This window comes from Alexandromys fortis, unplaced genomic scaffold (assembly GCF_014885135.2).
Source record: "Alexandromys fortis isolate MF-2015 unplaced genomic scaffold, M_Fortis_MF-2015_v1.1 scaffold_143, whole genome shotgun sequence".
Classification (NCBI taxonomy): Eukaryota; Metazoa; Chordata; class Mammalia; order Rodentia; family Cricetidae; genus Alexandromys; species Alexandromys fortis.
The window spans coordinates 2358515-2382911 of record NW_026068044.1 but is presented as its reverse complement, the minus strand read 5'-3'; positions in this window follow the sequence as shown (position 1 = coordinate 2382911).

The following is a 24397-nucleotide window of genomic DNA, read 5'->3' as shown; positions in this document are numbered from 1 at the left end:
AGAGGAGAGGAGGGAGGGGGAACGGCAGCTAGGCTGTAAAATAAATAAATAATTAATAAATAAGTAGATGTAGTTGAGTTCATTTTGTGTTGGTCATCGACCGTTGTGCAAGAGGCCTGCCTCTAAGTGTGGTGAATATACCCAGTGAGACTACCGCAGAAAACTCAGTTTTCCTTTGAGAATATCAGTGGAGATAGCATACACACATGCAAATATATACACACATGCATATATACACAGACACACGTGCACATACACACATAGACACACACAGAACCTGAAAAACACAGAGTCTGGTTCTTCTGGGCGTGGGGTCTATGCTAGATTATGTTGACATACCCATTGTCACTCTTTCGGAGAACACTGATTTTCTTCTTATGGGAACTACCAGTTGTGAATAGCTCCTCGGTCGAGGATGGGACTTTGTGCCTGCTCCTCTGTACTGTGATTTTTGTGTGGATTGGGTTTGTGCAGGTCTTGTGTGTGCTGACCCCATCTCTGCGAGTTCAGACTTGCCTTGCTGTGTCTGGAAAACGCTGTTTGATTGGAGTCATAAATCACCTTTGACTCCCACAATTTTTTCGCTCTCCACATCGTTCCCTGAACCTCGAAGGGGGAGCAGAGATAAAGACATCCCGTTAAGAGCTGAGTACCCCAAAGACTCTCGCTTCCTGAATGTTGTCCTGTTGTGGGTCTTGGTGACAATTGCCATCTTGTGGGAATTCATTCTGCCAATAGCTTTGGGGTACGGGTCTTATGGCGTGGTCTTGTGCGCTATATGAAAACTGAAAAACGGGAGGGGGAAGCACGCTCTCTTGTGCTGGCTCCTACTTGGTATGGTTGAGACCGAGTGGCAGAGAGGCGGCTTGGGATCAGCGGAGGCATCAGCCGTACTCTGCATCTCTCCATTTGTCTTTTTCATTGCATCCCTTAATAAATTGGATATTATGCCTTTGTGGGTTTGCACCTCACCAACTAGTGAAGAAGAAGCTTCCATGATGAGATTGAGCAATTTATTGATCTGTAAGTCCATCAGAATGCCACTTCATTGCTATGTCCCTTTATCAGATGTTTAGTAGTAACTTTTGCCCTAGGCCAATGACCTATCAAGTCTTAGTTTCTTGGCCTCATGGCCAGTGTAAAGTTCTATCTCATGAAGGAGCTTTAAGTTCTAATTAAAAAGTGGTTTGCTCTTCTCTTGACATTCATGCCGCTTTTGTACCATGATGACAATGGACTAAAGCTCTGAAACTGTAAACCAGCTCCCAATTAAATGCTTTCTCTCATAGGAGTTGCTTGTCTCCTTAGAGAAATAGAACTGTGACTAACACACACACACACACACTATAGTATACAAATCGGGTTTAACTATGAAGAGGTTATGCCTCTCCTAGACACCACAGGGAGCCCAAATTAAATCCCACCTGCAGATACTGGCTACTTTTCAAGTTGTTGTTCTCTGGGGGTTCCCTAGATTCGCCAGATGTTGCAGGTTAGTGCAACATTGTTTTTTGTTGCCCACGGAACTTGGCATTATGTCCTAGGACAAGAGAAATAAGCCGTCGTCCTACCCAGCTGGGGACTACTGCAGACCAAGTTAACACTGGCCTTGCTGACAACAAGACACGCTGCCGGTGCAGCAGTCGCGAGGGGGTATGGGAGTGATCAGGAGCTGCTTTCCATGGCTGGATGTTCTAACCCTGCCTGTCTTCCTCTCTGGTGATGAGCATTTTTTGATGTTTCACCCTTTGCCTCATGGTCAGGGCCGTGGAAGCCTTTGTGTTTAGTTTTCTGCTTGGACACGCATCTTCATTCTCTGTATTGTATTTAAATACCTAGGAGGGAAATTGCTGGCTCGTGCACGGTAGTTCATCTTTAATATCTGACAAGCTTTTCTAGAGTGTCTGTGCCGTTTTATGTTCCTACAAGAAGTGGTGTATTTTTTTCCCCACATTTTGCTCCCATTTTCTATATTCTGCTTTTGGGTTAAAATTATCTCGTGCTGAGAGAAGGATCAGGTGCCAGCCAGAGGGGGAAGTTGTCTCTCAGAGAGATTTCACAAGTACGACAGCTTGCCAGAGCACCGTACAGAAAGACCAAAACCCAGATGGGTCAGTGGTGAGTGGGACCCCAGGTCAGCTGCTCAGGTGTGCGTAATTTTGACTCTCTATTTGAACTTGGATCTCACTTCAGAACCTCAAAGATAGACTTGGCGGGGGTGGGGGGGTAGTCACTGGACCACACTGAATAAATCTTTTTCTTCTTTTTCTGAAACATTATCCGGCTGTATCTGAAGCAGAATCTCATTGTGGTTCCGGTGTGCTTTGTATCGGTTATTCCCACTGGACAGTTTCTCACGAGCTTGTCCACCATCTGTAGTTTTCTTAGGGGACGTGCCTGTTTGAATCCTTCATCCGTGTTGAACTGCTTTGTGTTTTTCTTATTTCACATTCAAATCTTATGTTCCTGTTGTCTAAAAGTGACTGTGTTTGGAGTGGGGGGTTAGCAATCAGACATGTGGTTCGCATATGTTTTATTTCCTTTTCACCTGCTTTTGGAAGGGTTTGTTTTTATTTCAGTGCGTGTTTGCGTGTCTTTGGGACTGTATGCCACACGCTTGCACATGCCTTCAGAGTCCAGAAGAGACTGTCTGATTCTCGGAGCTGAAGTGACAGGTGGCTTGGAGCCACCTGGAGTAGGTGCTGGGAAGCAAACTTGCGTCTGGCCTCTCTGAGGGCTGCGTGTTCTCTTAACTGCAGAGGCATTTTTCCAACCCAGGTTTTCACCTTCTTCAGGTTGCCCATTGTGTTAACTTTACATCGCTACAGTGGGATGTTTTAGGAAGATACATATATATATATGTATTAAAGAAAACAAAAGTCTGTGCAGAGTCTTAGAGGCTCAGCGGTCTGGCATCTGGGTCAGTTCACTTCCGTTGAGGGTTGTGTCACGCTATGTCAGGTGATGGATGGCAGATGGCAATGGTTGGGAGGTAAGTAGAAACCAATGGCTACAGCCCAAACAAGGGTGGAGGGAGCAAAGCTGAGCAGGCCTTACCCTTTTAAAACAGCCCTCGAGAAGGAACTCAGCTGGTTCCTAGAGAGCTTCTCAGGACCCCAGTGACTTACAGATCTTCCACTAAGCCTTGCGTCACAAAGATCTGACCAGTGTACTGTACTACCCTGCAGACCATCCTTTAAGGATACTGGGACCACTCTCAGACCACAGCATCCTCCGATATATAATGTTTGCATTATCTAGTTTTTTTTTTGTGTGTGACTCTTAATTTTAGTGTTAAGTCTGAGAATTAATTGTTAAATTTCAGATCAACATATTAACTGTAGCGTATGATACAAGACGGGGGTTCCATTTAGTCTTTTAAATATGCTATCTGGTTTCTAAACACCATTTCTTTTTTTAATATTTATTTATTATTATATATACAATATTCTGCCTGCAGGCCAGAAGGGGGCACCAGACCTCATTACAGATGGCTGGGAGCCACCATGTGGTTGCTGGGAATTGAACTCAGGACCTCTGGAAGGGCAGGCAATGCTCTTAACCGCTGAGCCATCTCTCCAGCCCCATCTAAACACCATTTCTAAAGAGACTTTTCTTTCTCCTTTGAGTAGTCTGTTCAACACGTTTGAGACTAAATTTAGCATAAAAGATTGGGTTCATTTCTGCAGTCACGGTTTCTATCGCATTAAGCAAATGCAAATATAATATACAATAGTCTAGTGCAATAAACCAATGCAGAAGAAATATAAACAATATTTTTATCCATTTGCCAGCACCGCTTGCAATCCACTTTGCAGCTAGCAATTGTTCTCCTCATTTCCAAGACTGTTTTGTTTACTGGGACCCTTTAGTGCTCCTATGAGTTTGAGGTTTGGCTTTTCTGGGAGAAATAACTTATCATTTTGATAAGGTTGAATTCAATCTGTAGGTTGCCTTGGAAAACACAGCCGGTAGTGCTGAGTTTTCCAATCTGTTAAGATGGGATGTTTGCAATTTATTTAGAGTTTCTTTAATTTTTTTCTGCAATGTTTTCTAGTTTTCAGCTAACTTTTTTTCTTTTTAAATCTGTTTGATTAAATTTGCTCTTGGGCAATTTAGTTTATAGGTACTAGTAGAGATGGAATTGTTTTCTTAACTTACTGTAGCCTTATTGTTATCATGTTGAAAAAAAATCTATTCTTGTGTGTTCATGCGCTACCTTGCAAATTGACTGAATTCATTTCTTCAAGCCGTGTGTAATTTGTGTTTCTGAATATTTCCATTTGTTTCCAGACATGCAATCGTGTCATCTGTTGTAGGACATACTTTTACTTCTCCACTTGGAGTGTGATTTTTTTTTTTGTTTGTTTGTTTTTGTTTTTCGAGACAGGGTTTCTCTGTGGTTTTGGAGCCTGTCCTGGAACTAGCTCTTCTAGACCAGGCTGGCCTTAAACTCACAGAGATCCGCCTGCCTCTGCCTCCCGAGTGCTGGGATTAAAGGCCTGCGCCACCACCGCCCGGCTGGAGCGTGATTTTTGCTGATCTTTCTTGCCCAGTTGTTCTTTGTGTGTCTGCAGTAGAATGCTGGAAATGGAACTTGCTTGATTGCTCCTTGGGAAGAAGGAGTCGAGCATTTTACCATTGCTATGGTGCAAGCTTTAAGTTTCAGTGCGTGCTTTTCCTGGGCTTAAGTGGTAAGTTCCAGTACGTGCTTTTCCTGGATTTAGGGGTTTCCCCTTTTCTTTGAGGCTTTTCCACAAACACATCCTGAGCACTTGCACGCCCACATCCCTACCACTCCCGTGTGCCATCCCCTTCCCACATAAACCCCCAAAGCCCCACCCCTATTTGACTTTCCCAATGTCTTTGCTATATCTGTGGAGATGGTTTCATAGTTTATCCCTCCTGCCCTTTCCTGGAGTCTTTCCGTTGATTGATTTTCCTATGAAGAATCAAAATTATATTCCTGGGGGGAAGTCTACCTGATGATTTTATTTCATTTGTTAAAAAAATTTTGTGCATATCCATATGATCTGTTGTTTTCCTATTCTGTCTTTTGAGATTGCTCTTTTTTTTACTGTATTATAAATGAAATTTTTATTGATTTTATTTTTTGATTGTTTATTGTTACTATTAAAGTACAGCTTGTCTCTCTGTATTGGTCTTCTACCCTGCAGCTTTCTGAACTAGCCCATGGCTCTCCTAGGGCATTCCTTGTGGTTTCTGTCTGGGAAGTTACACCATGTGCAGATGCTCGTGTTTCCACTTGCTCCTGTGTATTCTGAGTGACTCTTGTTTATTGTCTAATTCAGCCCCTGCAGTACACCCCTGGAGAAAACTGGGATTCTTCCCAATTTAGGGGAAAAGATTCCAATCTTTCACAATTAAATATGATAGTCACTGTGGGTTTGATCAGATTAAAGAACTTCTTTTTTAGTTTGAGTACTTAAAAACAGATGGTCTTTTATTCTTTTATTTTGATAATATTATATTGACTGATTCTCATCTATACCAAACGTATATTTATGGGACAAATTTTACTAGAAGTAATTATTGTGTGTACATTATTTTAATATATTACTTTATTAATTATTTTAGAATTCCACACATTCTTACAATGTGTATTGATCATATTCACCCCAATTCTTTTTCTAGCTCCTCCTAGGACTATCCTTCACCCATCACTCCTTTCCAATTTTGTGGGTTCTCTCTCTCTCTCCGATAGTTCACTGAATCTAATTATACTACCCTTGTCGACATGTGGGTTTGGCCTTCTGCTGTAGTACAATTGACCTACCAGGGACTAAAGGAAATTGAATCACTGTGTCATCTCCTAAATAAAACTGATTTCTCCTCTCCTAGCAGCCCTTGAATAGGAGCAGCTCCTCAGTTAGAGTTGAGGAGTCATGAGCTTCCAACCCCATGCTGGAATCCTGACCGGCTTGGCAGACAACCACAGTCGTAGTGAACTCATGAGACCATTGGTCTTGTCACACATGTAGGACACCGCTTTACCGCAAGCCATCTCACCCCTGCCCTTGGGCTCTTAATGTCTCCTTGTTAGTCCTTGATGCTCCAGATCTTTGGGAGGTGTGTGATATAAATGTCCCACTTACACTTGAAAATTCTGTATTCTACTACAATAAAAGGTTACTCAGATGAGGATCAACATATGGGTATAGAGACACATGGAGAGGGCAGTTTGATACAATGTCCACTTAGTAAAATAATAGTAGATTCATTTCTGGGGCCCGTAAACTCCTCAACAAAGGATTTTTGGTGACATTTATAGCTGGCCTATGCAGTTCTTCATGGAGTGGGCCTTAAATATAATAAGTAGTTATCCAATAACATCTATGCCACTATTGCACATGTGAACATATCTTGCCAGGTTTTGACAGCTCTCACAGAGTTCGCAGAACTTTGATGTTAGCCCTGGCTGGTTCATGGAACTCAGTGTGTGAAGGGGGATTTGACTCCCTTGAGACATCCTGTCAGGCGGTGTGTGCCCAGGTTGTCAAGCTGCCCCATTGCCAAGAGAGGATCATCTCGGGCATCCCAGCCAGGAATCAATGACAAGATTTTCCGGTCTTGACAGCTGAACTTCATGTAGACTTCCCTGCAGGATGATTCGCAGAAAACAAGACAACCTAGTAGACTTGGAAGGCAGGGCAGTTATAACCAGAAGGCGAATCCATTCTAAGTGATGCAGAAATCACTGCAAAGACACCAGGAGTTTACAAAACAAGTACTCACCTTGACCTGTCCACCACCACCCAAATCCCTGTAGCAGAATTCACAATCACAGACACAACTGAAGTATCTGAAAAAGAATTCTGATTAAGGGCCTCTTAGAAGTCTAAAACACAGATGCACAGACTAAAAGAATCTGCCCAAAAACTTGGCAAGACCATATCTACAGTAAATAAAACAGTAAGGTAGCGGAGAAAGTGCAAAACATGGGGGAAAAATTCAGCAAAGAAAAAAAATGAAGTGTTGATGAAGAGCCAACTAGAATGACTGTGAGTGAGAACAATGGCCAATACAGAAACCATGAGGTACCCATCACCATACAGGACCAGAAGAACAAGTTCAAGGCCGAAGCTGAGACAGGTGTATAATCAGAAACAGATGCAGAAAAATTTAAGGAGTACAACTAAGATTTCCATTAATTCTGTGACACACTTCAGAGGCCAAACGTAGAGTCTATGGGGTAGATGAAGGAGCAGAGATAAGTCAAAATATTTAGACAAATTGTTTATTGAAATCATGGCACGAAGTTTTCTAAACCTAGAAAATGGATTGGACTTCTCAGCAAAAGAGGCACTTAGATCCCAAAACCCAGGTGACCAGATAGAGATTTTACAAGATTCATAATAGTCTAGATTTCAAAAATACAAACTAACAACATATGCACACACCATTTAGTACTAAAGAAAAATAAATGCCAACTCACATACAAGTAAGATTATCAGAATAATCTCAGGCCTTTCATTAGAAAATCTAAAATCCAGAAGGGCAGAATATTTTTCAACTCTGTAGGTAAGTATCTATGAAGCAAGAAGGGAAAACCCAACAAGACTATCTTTCAGAATTGATGAAAAAGTAAGAATATTTCAACATAAAATATTTTACATTGTAGATTTTGGAATTGAGATTCTTTACCTGTATGTGTTTTATATTTAAATATAGTGCAATAAACATGAAATTAAACATTGTCCATGTGAATGTTTTGTTTCTGTTAGCAATTAGTTCCAAACGTTATTGTCTGAGATTCTTTTACTGAGAATGAATTTATCTTTTGCACATTACTTATGTTTATGGATTTTACACATGTTTGGGCATAAATATGTTGATGTTTATAGATTATAAAGTTTTATGCCTTCAATTAAGTTTTTTGTCAGAAAAGTATTATTTTTTTATTCGCCGAAGCCTATGCACTTCTAAGGGCCATTCAAGCTTTTGAAAGCAAAGCAGCCTGTACTAATCTGGGTATCACTAACCTAGGGGGTTAGGCAGGTTCTCCTGGGTTCCAGGCAGCAGGGACTGGTAGGGTGGAAAGAAGGAAGGAGGGAGAGAGGGATGGAAGTCCATTTGTAAACATGTAACAGGGAACTGCAAAGTCCTTTCGCTGATACACTTTCAAGCTTAGCTACTGTTTCCACTGTTCTTCCTCAGAAGACAGAGAGCAAGCTGCCTCCTGTTTCTCCAGCGAAGCTTTGCCTGAGAGTTAATTTGGAATAATACATAGGGGATAGATAGACTTTTAGGAAACCTTTCTAGCCACGTGAAGAACTAGTGGTCCCCTCCAAAAGCCATCATGTCTCTCAGAGACCTATGTTGTCTGTGGGGCAGGTAATGTTCAGTTACGAATAAGGTTCTTGGCTTTTTGGAGCCCATTCCCTATGATGGAATATCTTGCTCAGCCTTGCTACAGCGGGGAGGGGCTTGGTTCTGACTCAGCTTGGTGTGCTGGACATTGTTGACTCTTCAAGGGGGAGGTCTTACCTCACTGAGGAGTGGATAGGGGGTGGTAATGGGGGAGGTGAGAAGGGGAGGGAGGAGGAACATGAGCAAAATGAAAAAATTGTTTAAAAAAAAAAAACCTCAGTTTTGGATGAACATGGGTGAATCTGGAACTTCCATTAGGAAAGCTACCCACAGTCTTTGCTGAGACATCGAGAGCCACCCCTCGACAGCTAGAAGTTAAGCTGGAGTGTGCATAGAGGCCAGGAAACTAGAAAGGGGCCCAGGGGAGGAGAAAAGGAGGGGCTTTACGGAGGGAGGAAGAGAAGGGTTCTAGAACACGTGTAGTTCTGCGTCCAGGTTACCAAGGACCCACCCTTTTGTTTCCCATGATGTCACATACCGTCCGCATTCTCCTGAGCAGTGCCTGGGGTTTTCTTCTTCTCTATATCTTGGCTGACACTTTTTTTAAAAATATTTTTTAATATTTATTTATTATGTATACAATATTCTGTCTGTGTGTATTCCTGCAGGCCAGAAGAGGGCACCAGACCCCATTACAGATGGTTGTGAGCCACCATGTGGTTGCTGGGAATTGAACTCAGGACCTTTGGAAGAGCAGGCAATGCTCTTAACCTCTGAGCCATCTCTCCAGCCCCCACTTTTTTGGTTTTTTGAGACAAGGTTTCTCTGTAACTTTGAAGCCGGTCCTTGAACTAGCTCTTGTAGACCAGGCTGGATTTGAACTCACAGAGATCCACCTGCCTCTGCCTCCTGAGTGCTGGGATTAAAAGTGTGCACCACCACCACCCAGCTTCACTTGCTGACTTTTGACATGAAACACCATATTGGATGTGAAATGGAATCTGGTTTGGGGCTATCATTTTATATTGAGTTCCCAGTATGGCAGAGACTTTCACACTCTTTCCTGTTTTCAAGACCTTTAGGTAAATTATATAATTTCCACCCATGGAATCCTGGTGTGCTTTTGTTCACAAGCTGACCTTTCAGGGCACGTTAAGATTCCTTTGCTCTCTCTCCCCTTCACCAACCCACACGCCGTCTTACACATGGACATCTTAGTGCAGCAGGAGAATTCCAGGGTAGCACAAGGTGCATGAAGAAGAGCTCCCCAACAGAGATCACGTCTGAACGAGTCCCTGAGGGCAGTTTGGTATAGTGGGAAGGACTCTCAGGGAGAAGGTAGCAGGTCAGACAGACTGGCGGAAAGTCCCCAGCTGCGGAGCAGCTTTAAGGCGCACTGGGATTAACACTCTCGGCTGCAGGGTCTGGTTGGAGGGAGGAGGAGATGAGGCAAGAAGTGACTCTGAGCATTCAGCTCAAATTGATTTCCGATGGCCTCAGAAAGGGCTTTACCTTACCTCTTAGATGTTTTAACGATTCAGCGCGGCTGCGAGACCAGTGGAAAAGATCTCGCTGCCAAACTAAAGGATATTAAACTGTCTCAGGCAATGTTTTGGGTTATAAAAATATTTGTCCTCCGTATAAAAATAAATAAGCAGAAAGCATGCAAAGATCCACGATCACACGTCGCACTCATGTCTCCTTTGTATCCTTCAGGGATGCGGATGTTCTTCACTCGTCCTCGATTTTATGTACTTCACCTTTGTGAGGGTCTGAGGCCAGGTAGCCTGGAACCTGCTCCCCACTTCAGGCTTGTCAGACGCTTCCTCTTGGTTGGATGACTCTCTGGCATTTCCGTGGGGACGTCGCAGAATCCCTGCCAATGGCCATGGTTGTTCCCACGGTATCCTGGCAGGTGGCGTGCACTGCTGACTGCCTCCTGCCTGCCAGTGCTAACTTTGGTTGCTGGACTGAGGGGAGTGATCCAGATTTCTCCACTGTACAAATAATTTTTTCTCTGGTGGAATAAGTCCATAACTGTTGGGAAGTTGCTCCAGGTATATATAATCATTTTATTTCTCACCAAGTTTATACTCACCAGTTTCTAGCATTCACTGGTAGTTATTAATTAGTATGATGCTTGCTAAGTGGAGATGTTCAAGTACCACGAGTCCTTCTGTGTTTATGGGTTGTCTTCTTCCCTGCCTATCATTTCCTTTTGTGCTTTCTTCTTTATACGATGAAGGATTCACGGAGCTGGCTTTGTATAGGGTGCTGTATTCTGTTCTGTACATTATGTGGGGTGCTGCCTTCCTTGACATTAGGGCTGGTGGCAGAAGAAGATGGGGGGGGTCTATTTTTTTTCTTGGGTTCACCTTCTTTTTTTTTTTTAAATATAATTTTTTTATTGAAAAAAAAAGATTTCCGCCTCCTCCCCGCCTCCCATTTCCCTCCCCGTCTCCCTTTTCCCCTCTCCTCCCTCTCCTCTCCCCTCCCCCCACTCCTCTCCCCCTCCCTCTCCAGTCTGAGGGGCAGTCAGGGTTCCCTGCCCTGTGGAAAGTCCAAAGTCCTCCCCGCTCCATCCTGGTCTAGGAAGGTGGACATCCAAACTGGCTNGCCATATTCAGAGAGTCCGGTTTTATCCCATGGTTTTTCAGTCGTAGTCCAGCTGGCCTTGGTGAGCTCACAATAGATCAGCCCCACTGTCTCCGTGGGTGGGTGCACCCCTCGTGGTCCTGACTTTTTTGCTCATATTTTCCCTCCTTCTGCTCCTCCTTGGGACATTGGGAGCTCAGTCCAGTGCTCCAGTGTGGGTCTCTGTCTCTATCTCCATCCATCTCCAGATGAAGGTTCTATGGTGATATGCAAGATATTAATCAGTATGGCTATAGGATAGGGTCATTTCAGGTTCCCTGTCCTCAGCTGCCCCAGGAACTAACTGGGGACATCGCCCTGGGCACCTGGGAGCACCAAATCTCTTGCCAACCCTAAGATGGCTCCCTTAATTAAGATGTGTGCTTCCCTGCTCCCCTATCCGACCTTCCTTTATCCCAAACGGGGGGGGGGGTCTATTTGTTAAACGAATCTGAGATCATAATAAGGAATGGCCAAATGATTAAGCAAAGAGCTAACACCTGTCCAGAAAGAGGAAGGATTGCTTTGTGTGGAGAACTGCATGGTGGTGTTTGGTTCCGGGGCAGATTAGCATACCTGTAGTGGATTTGTTATCTTTAAGTTCTGGAGAGTGGGCGTTTGGAATTTGTTTCAGTTCGGCCTTAGAATATCAGCAAGAAGTTAGGAAGGGAGGGAGATTGAGGTCGCCGTTTCCAAGATCTGTAGCAACAGTAATAAGGAATTTATAATAAAGGCTGTGATTTAATATGTCTGGGGAAGATTCGGTTGGCAACAGTAGGCCAGATTAGAGAAGAGTAGGATAGCATTAGGGGGAAGCACGGTGGGATGGTTATATCATGTTAGGTATAATTATGAGTTGGTGTATTGTATTCATCTGGAAATTAAGCATGACATAAGGATATATGATTACGTGTCATGTTGACAAGGGGTGGACATATGATAACTAATCTTGGTTGTCAACTTCGCCACACCTGGCATTGACTGAAACCCAAACAGCTGGTCATGCTTATGAGGGACTTTCCTTGGTTGTATTATTTGAGTTGGAACATGCACACTGAATTTGGACCATCTGAGGTCAGAGGACTCATCCTAAATCTGGGCCACACTCTCTAGACCACATAAAAAGATGCGGAAGAAGGAAACCTTTGCTTTTGCCTGCTTGCCCTCACTCTTGCTGACACAATCACCTACCCCATAGCTGAGGCATTCCTTTGCCGATGTTCTAACTGACTTTGGGGTTCCAGCATATAATGAAACTGGCAGCTCTGTAGGACCTCTATAGACTCCAGCACCAGACTGTGACTTGTGAGTCATCCAGTCTCATAGAATGAAGAACTAATGCATTCTTGGTCTTTCTGTTTGAAGACAGCCATTGTGGGACTATTTGAACAACAGTTTGTAAGCCACTATACTAAATCCTTATGTGTATATTTGCATGCATACATATGTATTGTTTTATTCTATTAGTTCTATTCCTTTAGAAAACCCTGATTAATATATAGGGCGTGTGAACAGTGTAGGTGGGGCCTTTGGTGCTAGGGTTCTGGGAATGGAGTCAGGATGACATGGACACTTTGGGGTTGGTAAAGTCCTCTGTGATCTCTTTATCCAGAATTCCTTGTTCTGGATCTGTGGATTGGTAGGCCAGGGAAATAATTATGGTTTTTCCATGATCAAACTCTCTTTTCATGAGAGTATAAGTTCATCACACAATACATACTTTTTTTTTTGTTTCTTTGTTTTTGTTTTGTTTTTTTGAGGCAGGATATTTTTGTGTAGCTTTGGTGCCTGTCCTGAAACTCTTGTAGACCAGGCTAGCCTTGAACTCACAGAGACCAGCCTTCTGAGTACTGGGATTAAAGGCGTGTTCCACCACCACCCAGCCAGTATATACATCTTAATATGATGACAACTGCCCAAGCAGCTTGCTCTGCTTTCTCTGAACAGTGTGACATGCATGGAAGGGTCTATATGGACAAGAACAGAAGATGGAAGAGAGTGCAGACTTAGAAATAAATAAATTTTGAATATGTGCCAAAATGGTTGTAACAAGGGTGCCAAAGCCATTCAATAGGGAAAGAAGAACCATTTCAAAATATGTTAGGAGAACTGGATATTACATGGCAAAAAATATATATATATGAAGCTGCCACCTTAGCTTAAATGTAGAGAAAATGGCCTGAAAATTATCAAAGACCAAAATTTAAAAGCTCACCTCTTAAAACTCTTACAAGGAATCCAGGGGGAAAACTTTTGTCTTTGTTTCTGCTGGTCGTTTCCTGGGGGATCAGCAAAGTCCCAGGCGGTGAAAGAAAAGTGGGCAATGGGCTTCATGAAGATTTGACTCTTCTGCACACGCAGCATCAGCGGTCGACATGCACGAAGGTAGTCTCTAGGATACTTAGAGAATGGGAAGGGGCATTTGCAACTCAAATATCTAATGGGGGATTGATACTTAGATTGTAAAGCAAATGCCTAATACTCACCATCAAAACAAGCAAGCAGATTGAATACTGGGCTAAATCGCCTGGGGAAGTAGCTTGGTGGCACACTCTACCGTACAGTGCTTACCTCGTCTGTGCAAGGCCCTGGGTTTGATCCCCAGCAGCACAGAGAACTATATTAGAACAACGGAAGAGGGCAAAGGGTTTACATCCGCGCCTCCTCACAGAAGATGTGGGAATAAGCGTGTGATGGAATTCGGAGGATCACAAATCATTAGGGAAAAGCCAACAGCTACAATGGGCGTCACCTGTTTGTGTCTACCAGGTAGCTCCTATCTGCAAACGACTCAGTTAGAAACTGTCAACCAGAGTGTGGAAATATTGCAACATTTGTATAGTGTACATGGGGTCTGACAGTGCCTGTCAGAACTTGAAGTCAGCCATCTGCTTTTGGCCCCTTGGTGTTGCCTGTTGACGTGTCTGGCGGCTGCGGTCTCTGGATTCTCATAAATTCCTTGTTCCTTATTGGCGTTCTCCTTTAGTAGATTTATGTCTGGGCTTTCTCAGTACTGTTAAGTCAGTTTTCCTTCGCTGCTTTGCTTTTCTCGCTCCCAGAAATGTTTGTTGGCATAACCCCATGGGCTTTTAATCTCTTTTCACTGTGACTTTGTATTATTGTATTAGCTGTGCTTTAACTAATTTATTGTTTTTGCTTAAATAGCATTTTATTTAGTGTACTTTGGCTGCAGAACTTGCTGTTTGTTGACTTCTGTTTCCCCCTCCTATCCAGTTACTCCTTCCATGTAAAAGCTCTGTTACTAGTCCCCTTTGCTAGTTACTGCAAACTAACTAGTGTTTAAACCACCTCAAAAGCTTAATGTCTTTAATACACCAAGCTCTTTCCCCTTCTGCCATGATCATGCCTGATATGGATTAGTGTTTTTTTTTTTTCTTGCAGTTGCTTTGGGGCCAGTACTCCGCAGGTCCTTGGGAATGCCCTGATCTGATTTGTTGCTGAACTCGGAAGTGGTTTAACTTGTTCCACGTACGTGCATTAGTTAGCGCCAGTCAGAGGTCTGTGCCTAACTGTAGAGGAGTCTAGAAACTGCCGTTCAAGTTTCTTCCCAGAAGGAAACCATCTTGGATCTGTGGCTTTCTACGCTCTACATGGTTTGCTAGCTCCCAAACGATTGCATATACTCACACAAGAACCTCAGATTCCCTTCTTTATCAGTGGTTTGTGTGCATTCTTTGTGGTCAGTCTGGCACTTTCTCTGGTACTAAGCATCCGTTATTGGGGCCATTTAGCTAGCTCCGCAGCTAAAGACACCTGACATCCAGGCTGGTGACCTGACTTCGACCCCCAGGTCACCCAAGGTGAGAGAAGACAACTGATGGCCACAAATTGTCCTTTGGCCTCCACTCACCTGTGCCAGCAGGCGGGCACCCCCGCCCGTGTGTTTATGTCTGCGTTTACAAACTGAAAGTTTAAAATCAAAACTCATGCATAAGTGCTTAATGAGGGTTATTTTCTGAGACGGTTACTGAAATCCTTGAAACCTGGGGCGACACTAGAATTTACTCTCCAGGAATAACAGCAGTTATCCCCAGAGTCACCAACCAGCAGATTCTCTGAAATCGTTAGCTGCCTGAAGAGCATGTAAAATATTGTTGGTAGTCGGTGATTATTTCGGTTTCCTTGAAGAGCTAAATTATGATATAGAAACTCATGCCAGGAAGAGATGTCTTATTTGGTTTCAAGATGGACTCAATATTTACAACTCAAAGAATTGTCGTGTTGCTGGTAATAAACTGGTTCCTGTGTATTTAGTCCACTGACATAGGCAATCAGGGATTAATTAATTAATTAATTTAATGGTAGTAGCAGGGCACCTCTGAAGTGTGAGGCACAGCTGGGGCCTGAGGCCACAACAAAGCACCATCACGAAGTCATGACATCATCGTTAGTCAGAGTCGTCTGTGACTCTTGATGGAGTGTTATGTGGTTGGTGAGAGGGGAAACGAAGCCAGAACAGCTGCAGAGTTTTATTCTGAGTTTCGGAGGGGAGAACGAGGATGCTGGTTAACTGACCCTGAGGGGCAGTAATCCATAAAAAGTGGGCAGCAGGCAAGGGGCAGGGCCTGGCGGGAGCGAATGCGGCTTAGATTCCTTAGTTGTTGGTGACGTCACTAGACGCAGAGCTGTGAGCGTTTCTTTCCTTGTGTCCTCTGTTTCGCATTGACTTCAGATCAGTTCTCCTTTGAACAAACAGTTTACACAATGAGCTCTCTGAACTGGGTGTGGCAGTCCACACCTGTAAACCCAGTGCTCAGAAGACAGGGCCGGTAGCTGGAAGTTTGTGGCCAGCCTGGGCTGCATACTGAGATTCTATCTTAAACACATCAACAACAAGACAGGAAAAAAAAAATTAACAAACTATATCCCTTGACAAAAGCCAGAGGCACAATACATAGATGGAGGAGTGGTGGTGACTAGGTGACAATGTGACAGCCTGTCAGCCAACTTACTTTAGCTATTTCGCCAGAAGGCGTTTGTTCCCCTCACCCCCCTTTTACTTGTGTGGAGCTGTCTGTGGTACTATAAACACGAGAGCTTTGTTCTAATGTTTCAAAGGACAAGGTGAATCTGTGCGAGGCTTTCTAGTAATGACAGTGTCTGAAATCACACGCTAGATCATACAGTACTGACATGGGACCCTTAGCGATCACTTAACTGAGTGGTCAGCGAATACCAGCCCTCTCCACATACATACTCAGAGACTTCTGTTTCAGACTTTCTTGTCAGAGGCCAGCAAACTGGGATAAGCTACCAGACTTCTTTCAATTCCTTCTAAAATCCATAACAGAGCGATGAATATTGGTGTCTGCTGGGCGTTTGTGGGTAGCCCAGGCTATAAGGACGATGAGATGAGCCAGCCAGAACTTAGTTGCTGCTAACACAATCCCTGTTTTCTCAGTGATTTTTCTTGCGCAGCGGCCCACAGCACTCAATAACCTTCCAAGCACCGGGTCAGAAGACAGAAGTCCAGCTTTGATCTCACTTCTAGCCGTTTTTCTGTGGATAAATCACAGAAAATGGCAAGCTTTCTTCTCCGAAGAACAAAGCTTGGGGTTCTTCTGCAGGGCAGACCACGGAGCACTTCATTTCCTTGTACGGTGTTTTCTGTAGGCGACTTTACCTTGGTGACACTCATGGTTCTTGCTTCTTGGTGCTACTGTGCTGCTTTGCCCATTCAACATCTGTCTATGATCTATATTCCCTCTGTCTTGACTGAATCTGCTCATTACTAGAAGACCCCTCTTACTGGTGGTTTATTGAATTGTTTTCACATTGCTGTCTAGCACACCTGCGAGTTTTGAGTCTTTCATTGTCTTTAGGTATAATGATGGTTGTCATACTTCTATGGGACGGTCACCTAGACCAGGAAGTGAGGGATGCTGTAAGGACTTGTCCTAACTACTTACGATTCCTGTATCTTCAGAAGAATGCTACAGGGGCTGAAATATGTTTCTGCTAAGGTTTCTGGAGAAAAAAAAATTAGTCAAGGATCCCCTTATCAAGAGTCTGAAACTGATCTTATCTATGTGCTGGGCTGACTTATGTGGAACAAACACTGATATTTAAAATATTCAAACACAGCCATTCATCAATTGGAATATCTCATACACACGTGGACAATAATTCAACTGGACTGTAATTTTTTGTGAGTATGGTGAAAGAGTGCTTTATTCATATAAGCGTATAGAATTTTCTAATACTGTGTTCAGAGGCAACAAGGATAGGTTTATAATATGAAATATTTTCATTAATTAAAATGAAAAGAAATATTTTGCAATTCAGTTCGCCAAAACAACTTTAAAGCAAAACTAATTGGATAAGAGTAATATTAGTGAAATGATGAGAGAAGGTAAAGATGGAGCTGATAAATAAATGTAATTATTGCTGCAAAGGAAGAGAAGATGAGACTAACACATTGCCAGTACGTCTCTGATAGGGGCATCTAATAAAAGACCAGTGACCTCAAAAGTATCAAAATACTCAGCTAAAAGAACTTACAAAAACAGTTGTTTTGAGATATGCCCAACATGTATATATAAATATATTCATATGTATTTAGACATCTGTTATGTATGTATTTTAAATCAGTGGTGGGATGATTACCATGTATGCCTCCTACGAGTCCTTCCAAGCTTCAGGACCAGGACACAAGCACATCGCTAGGGTTGCAGCTTGTGAAGTCTCAGGACCCCAAAACAAAGAGAATGAAATGCAATGATAAATAGAGCTATTTTGGAACATTGTACTTACGCAGATTTAATAGCAGCAATAGAATGCAACCAGGGATAGAATTATTGGGGGGGCTGAAAAGATTCTCAGAGTTCTTCTTCACAGTCAAGACACAACATCAGGTGGCTAATTCTAGGTTTTGTCAGGACTCTAAGAAGTTTGGCTCTTGGGAATCTTAGCCTCTTGGCTCTCATTAGGTCTACCAAGTACTGACAAAACCACCCGACCTTGATGAGTAAGTGAAGGAAGTAGGAAACGAGTGTCTGAACACTTTTGCTTTAGTCCAACAGAGCTTAGCATAAGACTGGGACAAGAAACAGAAAATTCTGACATGACAGAGTGGGCCTTCAGGAAATGGCGCTATCACAGGTTTTTGTAGCATATGGGGATCTATAAAGACTCTTCTAGTGTGTGTGTGTGTGTGTGTGTGTGTGTGTGTGTGTGTGTGTTTCTCAGGTTATCCTGTTCCAGAAAAGTTTTGCTGGACAGAATATCTGGAAGGTACTCAGACAAATGCGGTGCCTGCCAGAGTTTTCAACACACTAAGTTCCTTGTGGTTGCCTCCTCTTAGCGTTTGCAGAGTCCTAGGTGGCCTTCCTGCCACTCTGCATGCTTCTAGTTCTTAAGTCTAGGTGATAATTTCATAGCCAACTTGTTTTGTTTTCAGTTAATGATACAAAGTTGGTACCCATTTGCTGTTGTTCCTATATTCCAGCAAGGACCCCGAGTCTCTAACCGGAAGTCCCACCAGCCACTGTTGGTGGAAAACTCAGGCCCTGCTGAGTTGAGAACTCTAAATTTGTGTGCTTTTGTTCTGGGACTGTTTGGATTGTGATGGTAACGTTAGCAAATAGGTGAAGTAGCGGATGTAGTCTTTTGTGAGGTCAGTATTTGTTCTGACAGTTGTGAGAACACCAATGTTTATAGTTCAGATTTATGCATGTCTATATATTAAGGGTTTAACTGGGCAGAAATTAATTTATAAAACATTGTTTATGCAGAAGTGATGCAATTGGGAAATATTTGTGTTCTAAGTCAGTGAGTTCTAAAACACTATTCTTTTTCAAATTTAACTGTCTCCTCCCAACTCAACTTCCCTCTTTCTGGTTGCTTGTTTGTTCTTGATTTTCTGAGATAGTATTTCTCTATGACCCTGACTGTCCTGGAGCTCTTTATGTAGACCAGGCTGGGCTAGATTTTCTGAGATAGTATTTCTCTATGACCCTGACTGTCCCGGAGCTCTTTATGTAGACCAGGCTGGGCTAGAACTCACAGAGTTCCTTTTGCCTTTGCCTCCCGAGTGCTGAGATTAAAGGCTTATTTTTAATCAGACTGCTATATATTAGGTATCCTTGTTTGTTTATATATTTGTATTTACTGTGTGTTTTCTGGGGCTTAGATGAGATTTGAAAGAAAATACAGTTTTATATCTCTAGGAAAGGGTTTAATGTCTGAATGTAGGGTAAGAGGCACACAGAGAAACAAGTCTGCGAGTCTAGTTCTGTGGGAGTTTTGAGGCTGCAGAGCTTCAGCCAGCAAAGGAGCCTAATGTCGGGTAGCTTCCTTTTCTCTTTTGACATTTTTCCAAATCTTCATTTGATTTTTCCAGAAGAAAGATTCAAGACAATAATATGATGGAAATGTTTAGTTACCAAGACACTTCTAGGTTCTAGTGGATTTTGGATCTGCTCAAATACATATATTTGACATCTACAACCCTAAACGATTACATTCCTTGGGAGGATAGTGCTCTTGGGGAGACAATTAGCTGTTTTTAGAGACCCAATTATATTTGCATAGTCCATGTAGTGGGTATAAGAATGCTTTCAAAAGAAAATATTCACCCATAAAAGCTGTGGTGCGGTCTACCAGATACTGGAGAATGGCTTAACTGTTTATTGCTCACACATTAATAGAATTTTGATTGACTGTCTTACCTTGTTTTGACAGTGTTTGACAATCACTTTCTTTTGTGTCCAGTTTGGACAGCAAAATGTCAGTAGTTCAGGCAAGGGCAGTTTCTTGCACAAATGGCAAGTTTTTGCCACAAAGAAAATAAACTCCAATTGGAGGTTTTTCAATGCCCATCATCCATTTTTGAAGTAAAATGGTGCTTCCAAGAGCAGATGTGTCACATTGTCATGAAAAGTCTTATCCTATTATAACATTTTAAATGTAATATTCTGTAAATCTTTGAAGTGTTAAAAGATCACCTATATATCTAAATATATATCTCGGTATTATACTGAAAGTCTACCTAACATGACTATAAGTTTGATTGTTATAGATGACTATTGACATGTATTTTTTATTTTCCTAAATAGCTTTCAAGTACTAAAGGTTTACCTTCTTAAAATAGATACAATGTTAAACAAAAGTAGAAGCCTATATACAGTGTAACAAAAATAATCCTAAATTAATATCAATATAAAAAAAATCCATACCAATGTAAAATGTCTGAGACTAGTGATTGTTCAAAAGCAGACTCAATAATCTATCTACTCTTTTGCCCCATCATTTCTATACTATATCCCCTATTTTTCCCTTTTCAAAAGAGACCCTTGAATCTAATCTCCTTTGTTTAGCTTTTTTCCTGACCATAACCAAAACCAATTTGTAGCCATCCCTCCTAAATGATGAGAAACATCCATAATCCACAGAAATACCAAATACCACCCACCCCAGCTCTTGGGAATGTGGGCATTGTACTCTCTAGACTGCTTCCTGTTGTCTGGGGGTGATGAGATCTCCGGGGGACCCTGGGAAAACTGGCATAATCATCAAGTCTTGGCTTGAACAGACTATGAGGCTGGACCATCTCAGCCAGCAGTCTTGGAGCTGTGCTGGATGCAGAACTCTGAAGAAATTGTAACAGAGGCCCTCTGAGAGGCTAGATCACCTGGGCCACCTGCTTTTGTTGGTGTCTTGTCACCTTGCTCTGAAAACACATAAGCATACATATCTGCATGAACACAAGTATGGAATGTACCTTTGCATAAGTCAGTTAAAGATGATTTTCTTTGTACTGCTTCAGCAGGTAAAAGGCATCTTTCAATTTTATAAGTGCATTTGCACTGCATAACCAAACCATAATATAAATCTCTATCCATCCATAAGTCACGTGGATTCTGTAGCCAGCAAGATTTATCAAGTCTCATCTCATTTCTGAGTTGTTGCATGCAGAGGCATCAGCTTACATATCACCTATCCTGTAGTCTTTCTTTACTTCCTCCTCTATATTTGTAGCCAAGACACCCAGAAGGTCTCTATTACACCTAGTCAAATCTCTATTAACCCAGAAGGAATCCACAGCCCTTCATTTCCCGTGGAAACAAAAGCATAATCTCTTCTCCCAATGTAGTACAGTTTTTTACTTCCATTTTGAATTTAAGGCATTTCTGACATGTATAGGTAGGTTTAATTCAGCAGTTCCTTCCACAATCCAATGTCTCCCAGCAGCTGTTGTCTGTTCATTAGCATTCAAAAATTCAAAATAAACAAAGCACCTTTTAAGGGCCAAACTCCCTGTTCATAATATTTCCTCATCCTTATGTGGTTTATTCCTGATTTTATTACTTTACTTCACTCTTTCAAGACTAAACTATTATTTTTAAACTGTTTATGTTTTTATGACTGCTATACTCCTTAGCTTCCTAAGCCTATGCACATTGTTAAACATATTATAACCTGTTTGGAGGTTTTCTTTTTTTATATGAACCTTCTTTACTGTGTATCTGTAACCTTTTCTGTCTGAATGAGCAAAACTTTAAACCACTGTGCAGCTTAGCTCATGGCTTGCTGGTGGCTCAAGCCCACAGGGCAGGCAGTGGCCAGGAGAGGCAATACAGCCCACATGGGAGATGTTTGGCTCTGTATTTTTGTGTTTGGAACCTTTTTTTTTTTTTTAAAGCTTTCTTAGGTCTTATGTGGAAATTTTACATGCCCTACATTCAATGCTATTTGTAGTCGGACTTATTTTTGTCTGAACTGTTGGCTCCCCCATAATGACACAGAGACTTATTAATTATGAAAGCTTACCCAATAGGTTAAGCTTGTTTCCATCCTGATCTTTTAATCTATGTTCTTTTACGTGGCTTGGTTACCTTTTTCAGTACTTAACTTGCTGCTTCCTCTCCTTCTGGCTGGTGACTCTGCCTTTCTTCTCCCAGCTTCCTCTCTGCCTGGAATTTCTGCCTAGCTATTTGACTGTTCAGTTTTTTATTAAACTAATCAGAGTGACACATCTTCACAGTGCACAGAAAGATTATTCCACAACAAACCTCTGCCGGCCTACCTTTCTCTTCCCATGTCCTTGTGTATTTGTGTGTAATCTCTGCATTGGATAAGACCATCATTGAGGGAGACTCTTAAGACATTTCTTCCTGGATATTCTGTACATTCTTCCTTAAAGAATAGATTTTGTCTTCTTTTTGTTCCCATTACCAAACCTTTTCTTGAAATTATTGTCATAATTTCTATGAGTCTTTGTTTTCTACTTTTGATTTAAGAAAACAAGATGTGTTTTGGCCACTGTAGACAAAAGTTAGGGCTGAATTAAGATTTGATGAACAGATTTCTGTATTGTCCTTGATGAAGACACATATTTTAGGAAGATGAAACAGGGAAAATGAGATCTCCCTAAATTGAAAGTGTTTGATCATCTTTATAGGGAGAGCATAAAGCACTTGTCAGCCTGTCTTTGTTGTTACTTGTGAGGAATAACAGTTAAAGACAATTCTGCATCCAAGCACAGTGTGTTTTCATAGGAATAAAACCAGTGAAGTAAACTGCTTTAATGTGCATTCTATTAAAAAACATATTTGTTTAAAGTCAGTTATTAACAATTTAAAGGAAATTTTATTTCATTTGCTTTATCTTTAATTTGAATAGTTCACTTTATAGTAGTACACATGGTAGGATTCTTTGTTGTTAAGACAAATGAAATAACAAGTGTATTCAGGAACCAAGTTGCTCTTGTCTCCCATAATGCCTTGTTATCATTATGTATTGTTGGGGGTTTCTGTCCTGCCCGGTTCCCACAGTCATTAAGTTCCAAAGAACTCACACAGAGGTCTACATTAATCATAAACTGATTGGCCCATTAGCTCAGGCTTCTTATTAACTCTCATAACTTACATTAGCCCATTATTCTTATCTGTGTTAGCCACATGGCTCAGTACCTTTTTCAGCAGGTATCTGGGGAGGACTTCAGAGGGAGCTTCCCTCTTCCTAGAATTCTCTGTTCTCATTGACCCGCCTCTACTTCCTGTCTGGTTGTCCTGCCTATACTTCCTGCCTGGCTACTGGCCAATCAGCACTTATTTAAAACATAAATGACTGAAGATAGACAATTGTCCCACACCAATTATGTATCTTAAATTTCATTTTAAGTGTAGTATTCAAGGCCTCATTTTGGCTTATTATTGTTTTCTTCTTGGCACTCAGTGTGGAAATGCTCTGCTTCTCATATTGGCTCTGCAGTGGTTTCACATTTGTAACTGTCATCTTTAGTTCTTAGCTCTCATTTCAAATTTATTGCATTTCAGTTTTAATAACTTACAAAAACAATCTAGATTTTTATTAAAGGACTCTTTTATTGATGCTCCTAAGAAATGTATTCTGGTTTGTACTTGATCATTTGTTGCTGCCTTATTATGTGAAGATATTGAATTAGCCTATTTATTATCTTAAAATATAATTTGAAAAACTTTATCACTTTAAGTGAATTTATTGTATTTCTCATTTACCATCTCAGCATTAAGCTTTTAAAATCTTTTGAACATTTAACATTTAGCTAATCATTGCCAAACAACATTTCATTTTTATTTCATTTTTCTTCTCACTCTTTTTCATTCATGGCAATTGTTTGTCCTTATTAGAGGAAAAAGAATTGAAAGAATATATAGTACTTGTGAAAGCACTGAAGCCATAATTGTTATCTACGTGGAACTGGACATGGAATAAGGCCTTTAGGATTTTAGAGTTTAATTCAAACATGTTTATACAAGTGGCTACCTTATGAAGTATGCAGTCTATCAAAATGGACCAGTGTTGGAATATGTTTAAATGTCTTGAGACATCACACATAGTCTTATCCTCTTTATTGTGCCCTGCCTTTTGACAGAGCTTGCTTTTACCTTCTACTCTCTACTTCTCTTCTACTCCCTCAGAAGGTTAAATATTTATCTTGCCCCTTGAGGTACAGGTTATATCCATGAGCTGACAAGACACAAGAACCAAAAATTTTAACTCAAAATCTATTCCTTAATATCCCCCACCCCCCAGAAGACAAAGATATTAAAATGAGGCTGGGTTCTTTCTCTGAACTCTTGCACACAGAGGCTGAAGGTCTTTGGCAGGTGAGAAAGCATTTGAAACTTTTGGTTTCTTATCTCAGTAATTCCTACATCCCTCTCTTGATGCGTGGATCACTTCATTCTGTGATTTTTTTTTTTCTCCTACAAAGCCAGTATCTTTCTAGTAATTTTTAGTTACTGGCCCATAGTAGACACTATCCATGCAGATGGAGGCGTGGAGGAGGAGTAGCAACGGTTGTACCTTGGGGTTCTGACTGTCAGTTGAAAATGCCTCAGCTCTTTCCCTCATTCTCAGCCCTTCCTAGTTAATCCTCTGTTGGAAATCTAATTCTGCAGAACGTGCTGAGAAGTGCCGCAGGTTG